The sequence below is a fragment of the Aythya fuligula genome, chromosome 21 (assembly GCF_009819795.1).
Source record: "Aythya fuligula isolate bAytFul2 chromosome 21, bAytFul2.pri, whole genome shotgun sequence".
Classification (NCBI taxonomy): domain Eukaryota; kingdom Metazoa; phylum Chordata; class Aves; order Anseriformes; family Anatidae; genus Aythya; species Aythya fuligula.
Window position 1 is genome coordinate 4,440,813 of NC_045579.1, and position 9,406 is coordinate 4,450,218.

A 9,406-nucleotide genomic window follows, 5' to 3' on the forward strand; every position below is an offset into this window, starting at 1 on the left:
TAGCGATATGTGTCTGGTGTTATTTCCCTTACAAGGGAAGCAGCTGAGATGCAAGACTCATACCCTGCACAGAACATTGCAGCGCATTCGTGACTGACATGCGTCTTACAAGGGATGATGGTCTTTAGTGCAACTGTGTTAATTCCTGATAGTCCATGCCAAGTGTTGCTAAATGCAGGCTATGTTTATCTCAGAAGCCACCTGAGGACAGAGCTCGATGCAGGAGCAGTGTCTGGCACTGCTTCGGTGCCTTTAAGCCCTGGATGGAGGAAATGTGGGGTGGGAGGATGTGCTGCTGGGGAGCATGCTGAGGGTAACTGCCCTTTTACCAGCCTTGGTGTCAGCATCTGTGCAGATGGGAGGGCAAGATAATGTGCTGAAAATAATCCTGAAATTCACATCTTCCTCCTCTCTATTCCCCCATGCTTTGGCAGTGCATGGGGAGCACCTCTCAGCACGGAGGATGATGGCAACAGCAGCCCGTGCATGGGACTCTTCTGGAGTCCTCTGGCTGTTGTGGTGGGCAGCTGACTGGCCGTGCTCATCAAAATCTGAATTTCCCTAATGTGGCTGGGCAAGGCGAGAAGCAGTGAGGGCAGCAGACCCTGTTCTGACACTCAGCCTCTTGCCCTGAGGCAAAGATACACAAATCTCTGCCTAGACCTGAAGAAAGTAAAAAGGCAAGTCCAGGAGGAGTTTCTTTAAAGATCCCTCAAAATCCTGATAGAGGAGGAGCTTAACAAGCAGGAAAGGCAGAAGTGCTGTGACAGTAAAATCTGCTGTGAATCATGCTGGCAGTGTCCCCTCTGCCCCAGCAGATTGAATTGCAGAGGAGGGGAAGGTCAGGAAGTTCTTGGGTTCAATAACCTCATCTTTCCCAGGCCCATCTGGGCTGTAAAGCCACAGGCTTTTTTGAGTGGCAACCCTGGGGTAAGACACGGGGCTGCAGATGGCTGTTGACTCCAGGTTTATGATCTGTGGCTAATGTTTGTGCACTGCTTGGTTAATGACTCATGCATGCACGCTTAGGTGTGGTGTGCAGTCCTGAGAGCTGCGGTGCACTGGACTCTGCCCAGGCTTCTCCTGCCGTACTGAATCAGCAAGACCCCTGAACAGCCTGCTGTGCTTAGCTGCTGCAGAGTGGAGCCCATTAGGGAAAGGAAAAACCTCGCTGCCAGGAGCTACAGCAGCGTTGGACAGGGCTATTTTGTCCAAGTCACCGTCGAACACCTCCTGTAGCATGTCTCCACAGAGATGAATGCGGCTCATGTAGCTGTGGGAGCTGACACAGCTGCTAGCAGAGCTGTGAACTGTTTGGGTAAGCTCCAGAGTGACAACTTCTTAAAGCCCTTGTCGAAGATGCTAGACAGGGAGAACCGATGTTAATTGCATTTGACAAATGACTGCAGAGCAGGTTTAACAGAACACTTCGGCTGTTAACAGTGCTTCTGCTTAAGCCTTTGGGTGATGAGGTTCAATTTGTAAGGGTTTTGTTTAAGTTAGATAAGCTTTGGGGGGAGCATTGTTTAAAGGAAAGCAGACAGATAATATGCAGAAAGTTTAATGAGTGAAACATGAAGGTGGATCTGCTCTTCTGGTAACAATTGCTAGCTGCTCCTCTGATCAGTGAGGCTGGACTGTTTTGAAGAGCTTGCAGTCAAAGCTAAGATGTGGCTGTTGCTCATCTCTGAGAGCTTGTTTGCGAAAGAGGAGGTGGGGGAGAAAGGTAATGAAAGCTTCATTAAATGTTATTTGCGGGGGGAAGAACAGGATATACTAGAAGGCAGAAATCAGTGAGCTTTTTTGCTTCATGTAAAAAGTGAAATCAAAGGGAAGCTGCAATGAATCACAGAGGGGTTTGGCTTGGAAGGGACCTTAAAGCCCATCCAACCCCCTGCCATGGGCAGGGACACCTGCCTCTAAATGAGGTTCTTCAAAGTCCCATCCAGCCTGGCCTTGGGCACTGTCAGGGATGGGGCACCCCCAGCTCCTCTGGGTAACCTGTTCCAGTGCCTCACCACCCTCTGGGTGAAGAATTTCTTCCTAATATTTAATCTAAATGTACCTGTTTCGAGACTAAAACTCTTACCCTTGTCCCATCACTTCACTCCCTGATAAAGGGTCCCTCTCCAGTTTTCCTGTAGGCCCGCTTTAGGTACCAGGAGGCTGCTGTAGGGTCTGTCTTTAAGCAAGAATGAATTATTTGCCTCTGTTATGAAGGAAGGCACAAGTCTAGGGTATTGTGTGTGGATAGGGTGAGAGGGGTTCCACTGCACAGTATGTAGAGAAATTCAGTGAGGTATATGTGAATTCCACAGCTTTACCTTGTTTTGATGTGAAGATTTAATATTGCATGAGCCAGTGGGATTAGCCAGGCCCGGTGAGAACTGCAAATAAAGACTCATTTGGGTGAGATGTGGTAGATTTTAAATGTCATGTTTCTTAAGGTGTGGGAGGAGATGGTTACCACTAGATTTTCTTCAGAGTATCCTTAACTGCACCGTGTTTTACAGCATTTGCGTCTGTATTTCTTGATGGATGAGGTGATTTTGGCTGACAGACACAGCTGTCCTGTAGGTCTTGGTAATGTAATAACCTGGACTGCTGCCTCAATTTTCCCTGCTATATGTGAGAGGTTTTGCACTTCTTGGAGTGCAGAGAGGTTTGTGGAAAGGAGATGCTGAGAGCAGATCTGGCTTCTGTCTGCAACGTGATCCCGGGGCTACAAAGCTACTGCTTTTCTGCTTGTCATCTGCAGTAAGGCCAAGCCTGCAACCCCAAAAACTGTTCCTCTGAGCTGAAATTAGGAGGGTAAGGCATGCAGCAGGCCAGGACTACTTTATTCCTGTCACTTTATCTGCTGCTTACCTATCTTGTGCAATTATTGCCTGTCCGATTGTGTTTTACAGAAAGGAGCTGGTAGCGTTTGCCTCTTCTTTTTCCCTTAGTTCTGCTTTCTTTCAGACAGCTCGTGACTCACTGCAGAGGTATTGTCCCATGTCTTTATTAGCAGCGAGGCTGGCCTGCAGGAGTGGTGGCAGGAGGTGGGGTGGAGTCGCAGCTATATCAGAAAGCCGGAACTGTCGGAGCTTGCAGCGAGTTGGAATTCTGAAGCAGGTGCTTGCACCTCTCTGGGACCGGCGCTCACCATGCCTGCGGTGTCCCAGACCTGGCATCGGGAAGCTGGGGTCACTCGGGAGCTCAGATGGACTCTGGGCACCACTGCCAGCTGGACCACCTACTGCAGAACTGCAAGGAGTTGGTAAATCTCTCTCCTACCTAGGGTCCTATCAGTGCATTTCATAAGGAAAGTTTCTGCTGTGTGTGTATTTTTTTTAATAGGCAAATGGTAGCTGTTAAGCAGTTTGTCTTGTACTTGGGATCAGCTTCCTATGGGGAGTTTGAGGATGGGAGGGGAAGGAAGTGCCAGGAAATGTCTGATAAAGCTGAATAAGCGTTGCGGGGACTCAGTCTAGAAGCATTTTCTGGCCAACTCATTGGCGTACCCCAGGTGTTGCAGTAGGAGATAAATAAAAAACAGTAGTTCCGAAAACTTGAGACTAACCCAAAATCTGCATATTGTAGGACACAAATCAGTCAATTTATCAAATGTGTTATCTTAAAAAGGGAAACCTTTAGCTTACAAGTCAGGAAAACTTCTTGGAGAAGCAATGGAGAAGTACAATGTTTCCTCCCCTACCTGAAGGTTCAGAATAAGAACTCCAAATAGCTTTGGGAGAATGGACAGAATTTATTCTTGTTCTGCAGCCACTGCTAGAGTACTTTATATATAGCTTTAAGATTTTTCTCTGCCATGCCAGTTCACCCTAGTAAGCAGAGCAGACTCAGCTGGACATAACTTCTGATTCTGTGGTGTAGAAGCGGGCAAGGTTGATTAGAAGAGCCTGCACAGAAGTGAGCATCCTGATCTAGTTTTAACCTAGCTTTTCTTTAAATAGGCAGCTGAACTGGCTGGTATCCAGAAAGATTTAGGTTAGAAGATACTCCTGAAGTTTGGAAACTGGCATTTAATCTTTTTTGTTTTATTTTTTTTTCCTGTTGCTGGGTTTCACCCACCAATTTCACAGCCGAAGCTTCAGCTGTGCTTTGCCTTAAAACAGGAAGCACTTGAATCCCCCAGTGATAGGATCTGCTTGCATCAGGCTTCCAGCAGGAGAGGCTTCAAACTTCAGAGAAACCTTGTGTAATTCTTCAAGTACTAGCTCAAGGCTTGTGAGTGGGTCAGTTGCTGCTTAAAACTCCCCCTGACAAAAGGAGGATGACAAGGCATGGAGTGAACTTGAAATAAATGTGTCTAGTGAAACGCAGCTTATGGTATCACATAGTTCAGTGATGACAATGATTTCTGCAGATCTTACCTGACAGGACTCTTTACCTTTCTTGGAATGCAGTATTTCCGTAACAGGAGAGAATTTCTGTCCTCCACACCCATCAGCTTGTTTTTATAGCAGTGCTTTCTGTGTGGGCTAACTCCGTGTACTGTTATGTGATCCACCAAACTCGTTTCCTGCTGCTTTGTCACCCGCATGGTGACAGTGAGATCACTGTAAACTGAAACAGGTCTCGTGTTATCTTCTCTAAAGGGGAAAATCCCCTTAGGAGAAGCTGGTGATAGCAGGACAACCCCCAGCTGAGATCTTTGGGTGCCAGGAGCAGGACTCCATGGGTTAGACCTGAGACATTTGTGTCTAAGATGCTGGCCCCAAAGCATCTTTCGCTGGCCCTGTTGTGCTTAATTTTTGGTGGCTCAAAAAAGTTTTACAGTCCCCCAGATCAGGTAATTCTGCAGTCTCGTTCCTCCCCGGAGGAGGATGAGATGTAGTCTCTTCCTCTTCTGTACCTGATTACTTTGGTCTCCTGTAGCTGTGCTTGTCCCTGACCTGGTAATTGCCTTTGAGATAGTCTGTTTTGTTCTGATCCTGGTGGGAAATGTTGGAGGGACGATTAGGTTATTGTTTAAACAAGATAGCTAGTTCCAGAGCGGGATGGACGCGTTTTCAGGGCAAGAAGGTAGGGACTGCTGTCAACTCTTGATTTTGATGTTTTAGAATTGTTTGCTTTTTTCCTCAGGGTTAAAAGGTTTACAGTCAAGAAGTGACTTGTTAATTAATCGTTGCCATCTCCTGGGAAGCAGGGAGCGGAGCCCTTGTTCTGTTATCACGATGCCTGGTGGGTATCTGTTCTCTGCCGTGGTGTGTGATTGGTGTGCAGTTACTGCACTTCATTTCACCTTTGCCAGTCATCTCTGATAGCATACAGAGGGCTTGAGCTCTCCGTCACCTCCACTGCTCTGCTGTAAAACAGAAGCCACTGAACTTAATCTAGCGACTTGCAATAAACCCAACAGGTCTGTCCTGCGTTACTGTGTGCTTTCCTGGAAGATCGTGTGCTGCAAATGCTGGCCATTCTGAAGATTCAGCAATAGCCAGGAGTTCAGGATTTTGACATCTGTTTCTCACTTGGAGGCATTTTTTATCCCTGCCTTTCAGCTGTTGCTCTTGCCTTCCTTTGCAAGATGGCAGCTTTGTGATAGCTGTTGGAGGATGAAATGAGAACAAGACAGAATTTAGTGTCTTGGTGCTCCATCTTGCTATCCAAACAAACCTATCTTGCTTGAATTTCTGGTGTTCCTAACCAGATACATTAGGAAGAAGGGAAGGCGTAGATGTCTTGGAACATGTATGTGTTAGAGGCTGCTGAAAGCCAGTGAGCTTCTAGCCATGCAGCATGCTTTACCTTTATATTGCAGTGTTGCACAGGAGACCCTAGGAGTAATAACCAGCTTTTGAGGCTAAGATGCAAGAGTTGAGGAATTGCTTTGCCCTGAAGGCTGCCTTCCAATGTGTTCACATGTTTCCAGGAACTGAGGACTGCAGGAATGCTAGATAACACCACGTCTGGTGCATCTCAGGCTGTTCCACATGTATAATAGGAAATTCAAATGGCTTTAATACAAGTGAGTATTGGTTCCTTTTTTTCTTCTGTTTTGCAGATGGTTGTGTTTCCAGTGAGTTCTTCTAACACCATGCATGACCTAAGAGCAGCGCTGTGCATTCAAGTGAACCCACCTAGAGTTTAAACAGTCCTGTGTCCCTAAACTATTAAGCATCTGGAAACACTCTAGTCGTCCATTGTCTTGCCTGAACAATGTTGTGTGAAACTTGGGAACTATCTGAGATAAGGATTGCAGACATGTAAGCTGGGTTTATCTTGTTAATATTTGTAATGCTTAGAAGTTTTGAGACTAGGGTTAAGGAACAGGGTATCTATCAATTTAGGGGTTTGAGCCTCTTCTCCCTGGAGAGCTGTTTCCTTTAGTGCTGCTTCAGTTACTTCATTGACTCCTTGTTTGTCCCCAGACTCTTGTCTTCTGTGAATGAGAAGAAAGGAGGAGACCGAACAGCTCACCCTAACTTCTCTCCTTGTGCGATGCCAGCTGTGAGTGTTTCTTTGGCAGTGTCTTAGCTGGTTGTTGTGAGCAATAGTTAAGGAAGCAATCAGCAAGTATACTGCCCTAGAAGTGCTACACATTGTTGGGCCTGCTTCGTATCTCCCTGGCTTGAGAGGTGGATGGGGATCCGGGCTGGGATGCTGCCCAGATGTGCTGTGTTCACTGGAGCTTGGGTTGCCTGATGGAGCAGAGAGCTGACATGAAAAATGCTGCGGGATGCTTGATGTGGTGACTGCATCAGAGATGAGATGAAGAAAAAAAGATAAACATGTTGCAAGTTGCTTTGTTCTTCCTTTGTCCTTTCCACATGCGTTTTTCAAAAAATAAAATTCCAACTGTCATTAGTAATGCTGCAGAAATACAACATTAGGTACCGGGAGAAGAGCCTGCTTGTAGGAAGAACTCATCTGAGTAATGGCAAGCTGGCTTTAAGCCCAGCTTGGGGAAAACTCACCTGTCGTCACTTTCTCCTGGCTGCTGGTCGGCAGCTGTATTGCAAGTACATGCATTCAGGAGCCCAAAAATGTAGCTGATCTTTCTGGGGAAGAGTTAATTAGGTTTTAATGATGCAATGAGACATTTGATCTTACATCCTCTGAGTAGGAGGGAGAGGAGGAGGATTTGAGGGGGGGGAAAAAGCAAGTCTAGGATATCTGATCAGTTCTGTAGAAGGCAATGTAAGAGCACATCCACCTTGGAAGAGGGAAAGACCTCACCCAAACGTTGTTTTAAAATTCCAGTATTCATGTAGAAGATAAGCTTTCATTAGTTTTGATTAAATTAGGTTGGCTTTGCTTTATGCCCTGTAGCCCTCACTGACTTGCCTGAGTGTCGTGATCCAGGGGCATCACACCTACAACCCTTTTTTTGCAACACTGACTTTGCCCACACTTCTGTATGCCTTCTTTTTTTCCAGACACAAACATAATTGCACCAGTTGCAGGGAGTCATGGAAATCTATGAACTGTCTGGCAAAGCTCTGCGCTCAGAAGGTAATGGATGGCCAGAAGGGAGCAGAGTATCTTTCTGTTGTGAGTCTTCTGAAGCTTCATCTCAAGCCTTTGCAAGGGTGTTTGACGTGAGACAAATGTTTTGAGCTAGTACATCAGCTTTCCTGATAAACTGCTATTTTTGTTGGCTTTTGTATGTATTTCATTTTTAGGTTTATTATTTGTAATGTATTTCATTTTTAGGTTTATTTGTCATAGAGCAAAGGTAGCCATCAGCCCTAGAATTTTGGGGAGAATAACAGGGTGCAGTTGTTTTGCTTTTTAACTTAAATCATTACAGGTAATAAGAACAGCTTAAAAAAAAACAAGTACTGAAGGATTGCCATGAAGATTGCTGCAAAGAGTTCCTCTGAGTATCCTGTGCAAGTGCCCTGTCCCACAGTGTCACTGCTCCTTATTGTCTGAGCTGGGTGTTGGCTGAGTGGGAGTGATGTTTGAGTGGCTGGAATGTGGCTGGGTCAAATACATGGGCCTCGCTCTGTCTCACCCTATAATTCCTGAGCAACTTCACTTGTGTTAATAAAGTCATTGGGCTTGAATTCCTGTCTATAATGATGTTCTGTATATAAATTTGGAGTGGTAGTGCTTAAACCAGGAAGGTGGCAGTGACTGTCTGAACATGTATTTCAAATAGTTTTGTTAAATGTGCTGTTTGCTACCTGGGAAGGAACCATATGATGCAAACAACACAATGCCAAGTGAAACCAGTGGGGATGTCACCATGGCTGACCCCTTGGTTGGGCAAATTGTGGAAGCTGTGCACAAGCCTGCTGGGACCTGAGCAGTCAGCACGTGAAGAGAGAATCTGTGAATTGTTTAAATGCAGACATTTTGCCTGTACTCACTGAGGGAGGGTGAGGAGTATGGCATGGTGTTTTACTACACATTTTCAGGGTGATCTTTGCATTCTGGACATTAGAGGTTAAGTGCCCTCATATCAATGAAAGAATTAATCTCTTGGGCTCTGATACATCCTTTCCAGTAAGGAGAATTGTCTCTGCTGTTTTGCACTTCATCTGTTTCAAATGACTTGTGTGAAAACAAGAAGTTTCTGACTCAGTGACCAGAGAAGCCAGCAAGCTTCATGAATTCTCCTGCTTAAGGGGTCTCATTATTAGCCTTTATGTTCCTGTCTCATCTGCGTTAAAACTGCAGGATGTAGGCAGAGCTTTCTGTTGCAAAGTACAGTGTAAAAGCTGCACCCCCAAAATACAATGATTTGGCCTATTTTCCTGTTACTAACTGTAAGAGATGCAGTCCCTACATTTTTCTTAGACCAGATCTTAAATGTAGTATTGTTTGCAGCATAGCGTTCAACTGTGAATATATAATATTAATACCTTTATTTTAATCTGTGCAACCACAGCATGAAGGAACATCCCATATTAATCTCCTAATTTAAATTTGAAATGAAGAAAACTACCCCAACACTGGGAACATAATTCATTGATTGTGCTGGCTGGATTCCAGCAGTGTAACTAATTACATTCTGTCTGCATCACATTCTCCTTGCTGCTGGTGGCTTTTTTTTTTGTGGGTTGTTGGCTCAAATTCTTGTGCGGTCTCCGCAGCCTGACTACGCATTTTTAATGTAAGTGGAAAAGTGCTAGAAATGACTAAGCATTTCTCAAGGAAAGCCATTGAGTTGCTGGTTAGACCCGGTACAGCATGATGTGGGTGGGTTAGAGGTGTACCCTGTTTCAGCAGTTGTGTGCATCCTCCTTGCTACCTCCTATCCCAGCTGCAGGGCTGGTTTTGGGGTGCAGGTGGTGGGCTGGAGCCCCAGAGCTGCAGCCATGGGGAGCATCTGTCAGATCGGGGCAGTGGCAATAGGAAAATTTCTCTGCCTGGACCAGCAGTGACCTCTTGTGGGTGGCGAGGCTGCCTGGGTGTCAGCAGCCAGCGCTCTGTTGTAATGAACGCA

The 9,406-nt window shown here is 45.7% G+C and overlaps 1 long non-coding RNA gene across 1 annotated transcript; it reads left to right on the forward strand.

The window, feature by feature from the left end:
* Positions 1 to 3,204: 3,204 nt before the first annotated feature.
* Positions 3,205 to 6,453, forward strand: LOC116497701. Its single transcript, XR_004254127.1, has 4 exons — positions 3,205 to 3,262; positions 5,092 to 5,190; positions 5,771 to 5,977; positions 6,381 to 6,453. It is a non-coding gene; the product is annotated as an uncharacterized LOC116497701 (long non-coding RNA).
* The last annotated feature ends 2,953 nt before the right edge of the window (positions 6,454 to 9,406 follow it).